The sequence below is a fragment of the Anser brachyrhynchus genome (genome assembly GCF_964034855.1).
Source record: "Anser brachyrhynchus genome assembly, chromosome: 1".
Classification (NCBI taxonomy): Eukaryota; Metazoa; Chordata; class Aves; order Anseriformes; family Anatidae; genus Anser; species Anser brachyrhynchus.
This window is the reverse complement of record NC_137694.1, coordinates 51049347-51063001: the sequence shown is the minus strand read 5'-3', so window position 1 is coordinate 51063001 and position 13655 is coordinate 51049347. Positions and strand designations below refer to the sequence as shown.

General features: G+C 40.8%; 1 protein-coding gene and 1 long non-coding RNA gene across 22 annotated transcripts in view; one reads left to right on the top strand and one right to left on the bottom strand.

Annotated features, from left to right (window-relative positions):
• LOC308193528 (uncharacterized protein) overlaps window positions 1–13655 on the bottom strand; it is a 351138-nt gene that overhangs the window by 160343 nt on the left and 177140 nt on the right. The gene's annotated exons all lie outside the window — the stretch shown is intronic.
• Window positions 1–13655, top strand: part of LOC308193561 — a 97050-nt gene that overhangs the window by 47026 nt on the left and 36369 nt on the right. For 19 of the 21 annotated variants that reach the window (XR_013949742.1, XR_013949743.1, XR_013949744.1 and 16 more), the window contains one exon: window positions 9766–11275. This is a non-coding gene — a long non-coding RNA (uncharacterized lncRNA). The remainder of the gene's footprint in view (window positions 1–9765; window positions 11276–13655) is intronic. The other 2 variants (XR_013949750.1, XR_013949751.1) reach the window with 2 other exon arrangements.

Below are 13655 nucleotides of genomic sequence, written 5' to 3'. Positions count from 1 at the left end.
GATTATTTATTTTAAGGTCATAGTTATCAGGTATGCCTGTATACACACAGTCTATACAGGTCTATCTTGAACCAGTGTGGTTGTTTTTGTGACAGAAAAAAACAATCATATACCTGTTTTGAGAACTATAAACCCCTATTGGAAATGCAAGTGGACTTCACAGAAGGGCTTTCTTTGTTCCATGTTCCTCTTCTGTACAATGACAACTTGAAGTCTTACAATACAAACTGAATTTTGAACAGTTACATCTTTCTCTGCATTTTTTAAAGGATAATGTTAATTCAATATCACAACACCAGAAGTACATAATTATAAAGGGTGAAAGAAGCTGCATTCAAATTACCCATGAGTCTAAATGCTTGGCTCTGTATAATTACTTTCAAATTATTTCTGTCAAACACAGGTTATAGTTGAGTTAGTCATTTATATTTTAAAAAGAAAATTAAGAAAATCAAGGAAGAAATTACTTAGAATTTTTAATATGAAGAACTTGTTCTTTAGCAAAAAGTATCATTTTTTTTACACTGGAAGTAAAATTAGCAAACTATGTACTGTGGATATGCTGCAAAAAACAGATTTGCATGTTAAAGACTACAATGCCAGCATTCAATATGGGCAATATGATGATCCAAAATAAAGTTGGATCCGGTATGTATGTGTCTGAAAACTTTGCACATTTAAAATTGATTTTTCATTTCTGTGAATTGCTAGTTTTTACTGCTCTCACATCTAGCTTTGAGTGAGAAATCTTGAAGTCACACTATTGTCGTGTAAACCACCATTGGCTCATTTTTAGCACTTAGAGTTACAGAATCACAGAATCACAGAATGACAGAATCGTCTAGGTTGGAAGAGACCTCCAAGATCATCTAGTCCAATCTCTGCCCTAACACTAGCAAGTCCTACACTAAACCATATCACTAAGGGCTACATCTAAACGTCTTTTAAAGACCTCCAGGGATGGTGACTCAACCACTTCCCTGGGCAGCCCATTCCAATGCCTAACAACCCTTTCAGTAAAGAAGTTCTTCCTAACATCCAACCTAAACCTCCCCTGGCGCAACTTTAGCCCATTCCCCCTCGTCCTGTCACCAGGCACGTGGGAGAATAGACCAATCCCTACCTCTCTACAGCCTCCTTTAAGGTACCTGTAGAGAGCGATGAGGTCTCCCCTGAGCCTCCTCTTCTCCAGGCTAAACAACCCCAGCTCCCTCAGCCGCTCCTCATAAGACTTGTTCTCCAGACCCCTCACCAGCTTCGTTGCCCTTCTCTGGACTCTCTCGAGCACCTCCATGTCCTTCTTGTAGCGAGGGGCCCAAAACTGAACACAGTACTCGAGGTGCGGCCTCACCAGAGCCGAGTACAGGGGGACAATCACCTCCCTAGACCTGCTGGCCACACTGCTTCTTATACAGGCCAGGATGCTGTTGGCCTGCTTGTCCACCTGAGCACACTGCTGGCTCATATTCAGCCGACTATCAACCAGTACTCCCAGGTCCTTCTCTGCCAGGCAGCTTTCCAACCACTCATCTCCCAGCCTGTAGCACTGCTTGGGGTTGTTGCGCCCCAGGTGCAGGACCCGGCACTTGGCCTTGTTGAACTTCATGCAGTTGACTTCAGCCCATCGGTCCAGCCTATCCAGATCCTCCTGCAGAGCCTTCCTTCCCTCGAGCAGATCGACACACGCACCTAACTTGGTGTCATCTGCAAACTTACTGAGGGTGCACTCGATCCCCTCATCCAGGTCATCGATAAAGATATTAAAGAGGACTGGCCCTAATACTGAGCCCTGGGGGACTCCACTAGTAACCGGCCTCCAACTGGATTTGGCTCCATTCACCACAACTCTCTGGGCCGGCCATCAAGCCAGTTTTTAACCCAACAAAGCGTACGCCAGTCCCAGCCACGAGCAGCCAGTTTCTTGAGGAGAATGTTGTGGGAAATGGTGTCAAAAGCCTTACTGAAGTCAAGGTAGATCACATCCACAGCCTTCCCTCATCCACCAAGCGCGTCACTTGGTCATAGAAGGAGATCAGGTTCGTCAAGCAGGACCTACCTTTCATAAACCCATGCTGACTGGGCCTGATCGCCTGGTTGCCCTGCAAGTGCCACGTGATGACACTCAAGATAATTTGCTCCATGAGCTTCCCTGGCACTGAGGTCAAACTAACAGGCCTATAGTTCCCCAGGTCTACCCTCCAGCCCTTCTTGTAGATGGGCGTCACGTTTGCTAGCTGCCAGTCGACTGGGACCTCCCCTTATAGCCAGGACTGCCGACAAATGATGGAAAGCGGCTTGGCCAGCTCCTCCGCCAGTTCGCTCAGTACCCTTGGGTGGATCCCATCCGGCCCCATCGACTTGCATACATCCAAGTGCTGTAGCAGGTCGCCAACCATTTCCTCATGGATAGCAAGGGCCACATCCTGCTCCCCATCCCCTTCCACCAGCTCAGGGTACCAGGTATCCAGAGAGCAACTGGTCTTGCCACTAAAGACTGAGGCAAAGAAGGCATTGAGCACCTCAGCCTTTTCCTCATCTTTTGTAACTAAGTTTCCCCTCACATCCAGTAAAGGATGGAGATTCTCCTTAGTCCTCCTTTTTGTGTTGACGTATTTGTAAAAACGTTTTTTGTTATCTTTAATGGCAGTAGCCAGATTGAGCTCCAGATGAGCTTTGGCCTTTCTAATTTTGTCCCTGCACAGCCTCGCAACATCCTTATAGTTCTCTTGAGTAGCCCGCCCTCTTTTCCAAAGATTATAAACCCTCCTTTTTCTCCTAAGGTCGAGCCACAACTCTCTGCTCAGCCAGGCCAGTCTTCTTCCGCGCCGGATCGTCTTTGGGCACGTGGGGACAGACCGCTCCTGAGCCATTAAGATTTCCTTCTTGAGGAGCGCCCAGCCTTCCTGGACTCCTTTGCCCTTCAGAACCTCCTCCCAAGGGACTCTGCCAACCAGTGTCCTGAACAGCTCAAAGTCAGCCCTCTGGAAGTCCAAGACAGCGGTTTTACTGGTCCCCTTCCTGACTTCGCCAAGAATAGAGAACTGAACCATTTCGTGGTCACTCTGCCCGAGACAGCTCTCGACCACCACATCTCCCACCAGTCCGTCACTGTTTGTGAACAGAAGGTCTAGCGGGGCACCTCCCCTGGTAGGCTCTCTAACCAGCTGTGTCAGGAAGCTATCTTCCACGCTCTCCAGAAACCTCTTAGACTGTTTTCTCTGGGCTGTGTTGTGCTTCCAGGATATGTCTGGGAAGTTGAAGTCCCCCACGAGAACAAGCGCTGATGATTTCGCGGCTTCTGCCAGCTGCCTGTAGAACTCCTCATCAGTCTCCTCATCCTGTTTCGGTGGTCTATAACAGACCCCCACCAGGATGCTTGCCTTGTTGGCCTTCCCTCTGATCCTAACCCATAGAGACTCAACCTTATCATTCCCAGCCTCAAGTTCCTCAGCATCAAAACACTCTCTAATATAGAGAGCCACACCACCACCCCTTCTGTGCTGCCTGTCCCTTCTGAAGAGCCTATAGCCAGACATTGCAGCACTCCAGTCATGAGAGTGGTCCCACCCCGTTTCCGTGATGGCAACCAAGTCATAGCCTTCCCGCTACACGATGGCTTCCAGCTCCTCTTGTTTGTTACCCATGCTGTGTGCATTAGTGTAGATGCTCTTCAGTTGGGCCATTGCCTTCTTCCCCGGCTTTGCCATTGTTCCCCCTGGCACAGCTCCAACAAGCCTAATTTCAGCCCCATCCCCCTTCTTTCCTAGTTTAAAGCCCTCTCAACGAGCCCTGCTATCTCCTGGGCTAGGATCCGTTTTCCCCTTAGAGATAGGGACCCGTCTGCGGCCATCAGGCCGGGTGTCGAGTAAAGCGCCCCATGGTCAAAAAACACAAAATTTCTGTGTTGGCACCAGCCTCTGAGCCACGTGTTAATCAGGTGGGCTTTCCGTGTCCTCTCGGTACCCCTCCCTGCCACTGCAGGGATAGAAGAAAACACCACCTGTACTCCCGCTCCATCCACTAACTGTCCCAGACCCCTAAAGTCCCGTTTGATAGCCTTCAGGCTTCTCTCATCAGTATCATCACTGCCAGCCTGGACTATCAAAAGAGGGTAGTAGTCAGAGGGGCGAACCAGGTTGGGAAGCTTTCTGGCAACATCCCTGACCCAGGTCCCATGGAGGCAGCAGACTTCCCTAAGGGTAGGGTCAGCTCGACAAATAGGGCCCCCTGTTCTCCTGAGAAGGGAGTCGCCTACTATGATCACCCTTCTGTCTTTCTTGGTGGAGGCAGTCTTGAGGCGTGGAGTCGGCTTCCTCGCCCTAGGCATCCTCCTGGGTAGACTTTCTACCTCGTCCTCACCCACCAGTCCCTCAAGCTCCAGGGCCTCAAATCTGTTGCGTAAGGGCACCTGGGAAGGTGGGGCCGGTAGGGGGGTGCATTGCCTGAAAGGTCAAGCAGGGACCTGTCTCCATCCCTCCTCAACTCCTAGGTCGCCTCCCTCTGCCACAACATGAGTTGTATATGCTTCTAACTCTGTCCTACTTTTAAAAATGTGAGTGACCAGAAAGTCTAAAATTGAAGTATAAATATAGACACACTGTGGTTTTTTGTTGTTTTTTTTTTTCCACAGAAATTTGTTTCTGTGTAATATTTGTGTTGATGGTTAGCACAGGAGACAAAGGAAAATAAAGGAAACTTTCCACCTTCTTCACTGCATATGCATTTATGATCACCAAGATCTGTTCTTCTATGCACTTCATATCAATTTGAAACAGAAGAGACAACCACCCATTGGAAGATGCACAGTAGGGCATCTGGAAGTTCCAGGATATATTATCTCCTTTAGATTTACCAAGCCTTAGTAGAATGCAACTTTGTCTCAGTTCTATGCCAGAAACAAATCTGTAGATTAATGAATTGAACAGAGAACAGGATAGACAGCCCAAGCTGAAGACAAACAGAAAGTAGTAGATGATACAGTACTGTAGAGTGATTTATCCTTTGCAGCAGTGATAGAAACATGGTGTAGTATATAAACCACAGAAATATGAATAAAGCCATTTGTATGAGACCACATAGTCGCTTTCTATTTAGAAAACATATTTCATAGGAAAAAAACAAACAAAAAACTTTAGAATTATTGAAATATTATTTTTTATTGGCTCAGTTTCCATATTTTGATTGCTGTTATTAATATTCTTCATTCTGCAGAGTTAGACTTTCTGAGACCTAAAATATAGTACTGAGTTCTAAGTCAAGTGATTTTGAAAGACAGTTATTTATTGATGAGATACTTTAACAGTTATGATTTCAGAGCACTGTGAACAGAGGTGTTTTCCTCTAACAGTACTTGCAAGTATTTCATATTGTAAAGTAACATTTCAGGCTTTTTAGTTATATAAAGCTCACAGTTCCAAATATTGTAGACTGGTCATCTCTAATATGTCATCTGTGGAGGAGTGCTATTTAATGGAAAATGACCTAGCCTAAATCTTAATATAGATGAGAGCTTCTGTTGGATTATTTTATGTTAAAACAGAAGAGAAAAACTCCTGGGTGGGAAGTTTGCATGTTCTGAATGGTTTTGAGCAATAAAAATACTTAGGATGTGCAATCATGGTGAGTCTGTGTCAGTTTTATGAGTGTGGCAGACCACTGAACATATAGGTCCTCTTCATGCTACCTTGAAGTATCCACGTACAGATGCCAGAAGCTTAGTCACATATGAGATGTAACATTCCTTATATCCATGCTGACATCATTTGGCACAGAATTTGAGTTAATGTAAATTCAAGCTTATTGACCCAGCTAGAAATATGGTCTGGAACATGGAATCTTCTTTAATATTGCAAGAATATTTTTTATGGTTAAATCTCACTAATTCTGGTAGTCTACTTTCCCAGGTACCTTCCAGTGAATGCTCAAAGTATACACCATACAGCCAAATCAGCTAAGAAATATCTAGAGTTATCTAGAGTTAAAGTGGATGCTGCCAAATACACACAATTTGGCAGATAGGGGTTAGGCTAGGCTAGTTAGGCAGGCCAAGGTACTTAGATCTCGATATCTCTTATCCCTCTGCTGATGCAGGGGATATAATAGCTTTAGTATGTAGCACAGAACTGCCATGCAGAAGTGGCAAGGTAAAATAACTGAATTGATCTGATTTTTAGTATTGATAAAATCCTTGTGTACGGGAGTATTTTTCTTTGTTTGCTAATGTTAATCTGGGAAACAGCCTGGATTTTGGAAAAAAAAAAAAAAGTGGAAAGAAACAAATAAAATTAGCTTTTTAGAAGTGGGTATATTCCAGTTGAAATGTTGCATATTCCATTGTGCTGAAAATTAGTATAAAATCACAACTGCCACAAAAATGTCACCTAATGCTATATGTTCCTCCATTAAATATGACTGTTTCTATTGCACTAAGGACAGCTGTTTTAGAGCTGACAGGAATGCTGTATAGATTTCTGTTTCCTGGAGACTTTGTTTCTCTAGTTAATTAAGATGAGGAAATTCCACACTATAACATCATCAGAGACGTGTAAGTGCTAGAATTCACCCACTTGATATTGTGTAAAGTAACAAGGCAAATATTCAAGAAATTATTATAGGTGTTAAGTTCTTAAGTATAGAACAACTTTTCATTTCTTAATAAAAAGCCATTTGATTAGAACACATCGTGTTGACTTTACTGTAAAGCAAAAGTGTTATGGAATGATGATTTGAGCTAAATAAAATAAAAATAACTTTCACATTAGAAACAAACTGTTTAATTTCTTGCTGCAAAATTCCTAAATATCAGTCAGATTGTGCTAAACTTTTCAGAATGTATTTTCAAGAAAATTATTTATTTATTTATTAAGAATAACTGGCACATAATACTAAAATACGTTGGTCTTAGCACTTCAGAATTATATGTTTTGGCAACAATTTAGTTGATAAGTTGTAGTAACATATCCTTCCTGGAGGAAAGGAAAACCATCAGAACATCATTCCAACGAAAAATAATTTTTTCAGCTTCAGTGGAACACTGTTTCTGATGAAATGACTATTTAGTGTTAACTAGTTTAAGTATGAAATTATAATGTAAATTCTGATTTAAATGGAAAAGATACAGTATTGTAATTAAGGCTCACAATAGTGTTGTGGTTACGTGTGAAAGAAAAAAAAAAAAAGGGGGGCTTATTCAGCACCAAAGATAAATTATTGTAAATCCATAGTAGGTGTATGTCAAAAATGAATTAAAAGTAAACCACAGAAGATTTTCCATTATTTCTAAAGCTCATGACAGTGCAAATTGTATTGCTGACTGATGGATTCAGGAATTAGTCTGTGGAAAAGGAATGTTAACTAAACTGTTTGTAACTGAGTCTTCAATATGAATATTCAATATCCATATGAATTCCAAATACACAGAGCACTGGGGAGAGAATAATTTGTCTCACAAAATTCTTTCTTTCATTTTGTTGTGCCTCCATCTTTTTTCTCTCAATTCCTGTCATTGGATAAATCAGAGAAATAAAAAATGTCAGTGACTTTGTAAAGACTTCAAGACAGTAATACTTTTTTTTTTTCAATATGAAGAGTTAAGAAAATATTTATACAACATATGCTAACAGAATAAACAAATCCAATTATAAGCCAGCAACTTGCTTGCTTTTTCAGATGTTTGTATAATCAATGGTCATGATGCTCATTCAGAAATTGAGAAAAATGGTTTGAATCTAATAAAAGATCATATAATACTGCTCTGCCAAAATAATCACATAGAAGAGATGGCAGAATAGCTTGTCTGTAGCATAACACTATGTTTGATTCTGTAAATGCATCAGCTAAAGGGATATTCTTAAAGGAATCATCAGAAGTGACTGTCCCCATTTAGAATGTGAACGTCTGAAATATTCCAGTGTGAACACTTCATTGCAACTCAGTGAGATCCCTAGCAGAAATTTCTAAAGAGACTTATCATCTGCAAATAAAAGGCAAGAAAAAAAACATTGTTCTCGTGAAATACTGTGGGAAATAAATAAATAAATAAATGGTTCTATAAAAGGTTCTATTATGTGGGCCAGTAGTTTACCAACTCTGTGAATTGACCTAGATGGTATGAAGAGGGGTGCTTTCATAAACTAGTGAGTAATCAAGCACTTTAACATCTTTACTTTGAAAGATGGGCTTCTGACCCCAGTACATATTATACCAGATCTCATTACAGTGCAGTTGCTGAGTTGAAAATGTTTTTTATAAAACCATTTAAACACCCAATTACTAGAAAACATTCTGTGCTCATGAACCAGATGGGGTATACAGAAACAATTGAGTGGACATGTCTTGAACCTATTAAATAAATTCAAAATATTAAGTAAGAGCAAATTAGAAATTAAAGTTGTGAAACTGTGTGAAATTATGTTGAGATGAAAATAGAAGAGAAATCTCCATCCTCAGCTTACTAAATCTACAAAACTGCAGCCTACTTTGTGGCCTGAATAGATACAATCACCAGCTACGTGAAATAAATTGCCTTTAAATCTGCTTCCTTAATAGTAAGCTTTCTTTACGCATAATTTGACTTTCTGGTGCATCTGGTAAAAAAGAGCATTGTCTTAGTGATGAAGTAAGGAAAAAAAATCCTACTGTTCATATTTGGGCCAATTGCAGAACTGTCCCTGACTTTTGGTTGCTTAATGTTTTTTGAAACAGTCAATACTAAAGGGATTATGGCAATATGATAAAGTGTAAATAAAAAAAATAAAAAATAATAAAAAAAAAGGTTTATGAAAAAGAATCCAGATTTTGTCTTTTCTCAAAGAAGGCTCCATTTTTTTTTTATCTTGCAAAAATATAAATGCGGTGAACTGAGACCATGTAATGCTCTTGTGATACTTTTATAAAACACTTTTGATTTGGTAGAATTATTTATGGAGACCGGTCTGGCAAAATATTTTGAAAGCAAATGTAGTGCTAATGTGCATGTATACCAGTACTAAGCTTGGGAACGTTTTTTGTTCGTTTCTTTGTTTAACTCTGAGAAAAATACAAGCATAAAAAATTAGGTCTAATAATTTTGCTTGGCTTCAGAAGATTGTTTTGAATATATGTTATATTTCATTGAGTCAGAGGCTGTGATGTCATTATCTGTTCATAATGGAAGAAAACCAGAAAACAGTTGGGTGAGAACACTAAACTATTAGAAAAGATTTTGTTTCATAAGAAAGCCAGCATAACTCTAGAATTATAATAATATTACAAATGCTGATAGTTTGACTTAACAGAATTTAATAATTTAAATAACCTACAAGAACTAGATGCCTAACATGTAAACAAGTTCTGTAAACAATTGCAAATAACCATAAACTATAGAGTATAAGGATATAAATCACAGGCCAAGGGGGTGGTGCATTAACAAATGCTTGACTTTTTGTCACCATAAAATTGTGACATCTTGTTATTTCTGGAGTTGTTCAGTATAACAAAACTAGAAGAACTAATAGGTCCTATCTTATCAAAACAATTTCTGATCACTGACATAATTTCCACAAACAAATTACTTGTTCATCTACTATGGATAGATCTTTCATCTTTTTGTCCTGTTAGTAAATGTAGTAGCGGTTTTCCTAATATTTGCCTACAAAACCTTTGACTCTGAATATAGAACAAATCCCTGTACGCAACATTGGTTTAAAATGGTGTGAAGAAGGAGGAGTTGCCATTTGCAAGTAGTCACCCCACATTAACCTTCCTTCTATCCCTCTCTCACCTCAGCCATGAAAGCCACCAGCCCTATCCATGGAGAAGGAGAGAGCAGACACGCCCTTCCAGACCTATTGATTACAGCTGATTGATACTTGTAAGATCTCTTCTGAGACATAACACTGTTTTGGTCATCCACAAATATGTTTGGAAGCTGTGAATTGTCTGAATTTTCTGCACTGTAAATGAATACATTCATAAGTATCAATGTACATGACGTATTATCTTCACATTTACTTTTTCCTATGCTGACTTTTGAAAAAAAAAAAAAATCTAACAAGGAAGTATCTGACAAAAGTTGCACTGCTAAAATGAAAGAGTTTAGTTTCCCAAGATCTTACACTGAACGCCTACCACATAGACTCATTGGGATCAAAGTACCAGGAGTGAAATCCTTTCTTCTAAAACTTTACATGATTTATTTTTCTAATGCTATGAATGCAAATAAGATCTGAAACACTTGTTGAAATAAGCTCTGATGAAACAGATCTCTGTACAGAAGTAGAAAAGGTGACTGGAGGTAAGCGATATTTTGGAATCGAACAGAATATTCTTTTGTATGACTTTATGACTTTTCAGTTATTCTTAATATTTTTACAGTCTTCTAGAAAGAGTGAATGGTTTTCAGAAAGCATAAGGTAAGTGTAAAAACCCTTTGAAATGTGCCAGAGTTGCTTACACAGACATGAAGCTGTTGATTCTGATGGAGATGGCAACTGATGAGAAAATTAACGCACTGTTTAAAAGTATCTCTGAAAAGTAAAAAGTGGTCAGTTCTTTTGAAAAGGTCTTTACCTTAAGGGAGTATAAGTACTCCAAAAATGCACAGATTCTTTACCATTTTTCAGTAAGTATAAAAATGTCTTAATACTGAAAATAAGTTCAATTCAAAACAAAATGAAACAATAAAACAAACAAACAAAAAAACATTTATTTTGAACCTTTTTCAGAAGTTCAAATTGTTACTGACAGACTGACTTTATTTATTTGTTTTGTTTTAAAGAACAAACTGAACATAGAAAAAAATGCACGTCAGGAGTAGCTGAAACAGAATGTTTTTACTCTTTCATTAATCTTTCCCATTTGAGTAATTATCTAAACTTATGGTAGCTTATTTACTCTCTCCATACGGGTTATCACAGTCTTATGTGTAAAGAAAGGGTAACAGTTGCACTTGGGATTTATGAACATGAAATACAGAATTTCTGAGTTGAAGATATGTTTCCAACTTTATATCAGTAAAGTTCAGGAAGGACAGTGATAAACATGTACTTGAAGAACAGTAAGATCATTACCAGGGCTGGTGGTTTTACTGTGCTGGCCTGCTGAACTCTGAGCGGTGCAGGGGCATGGAGAATGGGGTCTGTGGTCAGTCCCTGATGCTTTGTCTCTGCTATTCCTTCACAGTCACTCTCTGCCCCTGCTCCACATGGGGTCCCTCTCACGGGATGCCGTCGTTCCTAAACTGATCCTGCATGGGCTTCCCACAGGCAGCAGCTCTTCAAGAACTGCTCCCACATGGGTAGGTACCACAGGGTCCATCCATCCCCCAGGAGCAAACTGCTCCAACACAGGTCCCCCACGGGCGGCAGCTCCCCCCAGGCCCCCTGCTCCTGCGTGGGCTCCTCTCCACGGGCTGCAGCTCCGGCCTGGGGCCTGCTCCTGCGGGGGCTCTTCATTGGCCGCAGCCTCCTCCAGGCCACATCCACCTGCTCCACCGGGGGCTCCTCCATAGGCTGCAGCATGGAGATCTGCTCCATGTGGGACCCGTGGGCTGCAGGGGAACAGCCAGCTCCACCAGGGGCCTCTCCACAGGCCATAGGGGAACTTCTACTCCAGCACCTGGAGCACCTCCTGCCCTCCTTCTGCACTGACCTTTGTGTCTGTGGGGCTGTTTCTCACTCTCCCAGCTGCTGTTGCACAGCAGTTATTCCTTTTCTTAAATATTCTCTCACAGAGGCTCAAACAACGTGACTCAGTGGCTTGGCTCTGGCCAGCGGCAGGGCAGTTTTGGAGTCAGCTGGATCTGGCTCTTATCTGACATAGGGCAGCTGCTGGGCTCTGCTCACAGAGGCAGAGTACCTGCAGCCCCCTGTTACCAAAACCTTGCCCCGTAAACCAAATATACTCTGATAATTAAATTAAATGTTCTAGTGTTCTACTTAGTTTAATAGAACATTCTATTAAAAGTTAATATTAAGTTTAGAATTTATATATTTATCATAACATAAATCTTAACATGTGGTACTCATCTTTTAAGTTAAAAGGGCCAGAGCCTCAGATGATGCAAATTGGCATGCCTTCACTTTCAATTGCTCCAGCCACTGCCATGTGAAAAGTTTCTCTATATCTTGCAGCTCACATTTTTATATCAATGGAATTTTAGACAGTCTAACTGTCTTTGCCAGCATCACAGTTTCCTTCTTTCTTACTTAAAGAATTCAGTCAGAGCTTCTCTGATGCTGTTCCTGGTAAAACAATCTCCTAGCATATAATTCAAAATCCACTAAATTAATGCAAAACTGCTTATTAATAGAAAGTGACTTTGAATCATGATGTCCATTGAAACATGCTGAGGTAAAACACAACACCTTACAAGAATTAATATATGTTTTCCTTTTTCCTATGACTTTATTTATTTATTTATTTGTTAAAAAATTGCCCCTGGGTTGGGGCAATCCCAGACGTGAGCACAGACTGGGAGAAGAACTCATTGAGTTCCTGCAGAGAGAGACTTGGGGGTTCTGATGAATGAAACAACTGACATGAGCTGGCAGTGTGCACTTGAAGGCCAACTGCATCCTGGGCTACATCAAGAGAGGAGGGGCCAGCATGTCAAGGGAGGTGATTGTCCCCCTCTGCTCTGCCCTTGTGAGGCCCCACTTGGAGTACTGCGTCCAGGTCTGGGGTCCCCAGCACAAGAAAGAGGTTGATCTGTTAGAGCAGGTCCAGAGAAGGGCCACAAAGGTGATCAAGGGGCACCTCTCCTATGAAGAAAGGCTGAAAGAGCTGGGGCTGTTCATCATACAGAAGAGAAGGCTCCAGGGTGATCCTTATTGCAGCTTTTCAATACTTAAAGGTGGCTTATAAAAAAGATGGAGAGTAACTATTTGCTCAATCACTTATTGACAGGACGAGGGGGAATAGGTCTAAACTAAATGAGGGGAGATTTAGATTAGAGATTAGGGGGAAATTCTTCACTCAGAGGGTGATGAGGCTCTGGAATAGGTTGCCCAGAGATGTTGTGGATGTTCCATCCCTGGAGGTGTTCAAGGCCAGGTTAGATGAGGCCCTGAGCAAACTGATCTAGTGGGTGACATCCCTGCCTGTAGCAGGGGGGCTGGAACTAGATGATCTTTGAAGTCCCTTCCAACCCAAGCTGTTCTGTGATTCTATGATATCTAAATAGCTCGCAACCCCAGATAAAGGCAATCAAAGTTTATGCTGTGAACAGAATTGAACACAATCCCTTCAAAGTCCAGTTTAGCACACTAAAAGCAAAAAAAAACCTTCCTCTATTACCTGCTTTGAAGAAATCTCATTAAGATCTGAATGATATTTACCTTATGCTTTTGTTTTATGTGTTAGGAAGAACAATTCTGATTGAGCAACGATGTTAATAGAAATCATATGCAAACTAAAAGGAACTTTTAAGGAGCAAGCTCAAAATCTAAGTGTTTGGGGCAAATTGCAAGCAATTAGGAACTGAAACTCAGTGCATGGATATAGGTCTGGATCAACCTCTTTGAAAACAATTAACAGAATGTGAAATCTGTCATCTGTTATGTTCTGCTATGTATTGTCATCACTTAATTGTCCTAAAGTTGCCAAATAACCTACTGAGAGATCTTTAAAACAACTTAAAAAACTAATGTTATAGTATTGGTAAACTTTTAACCTGT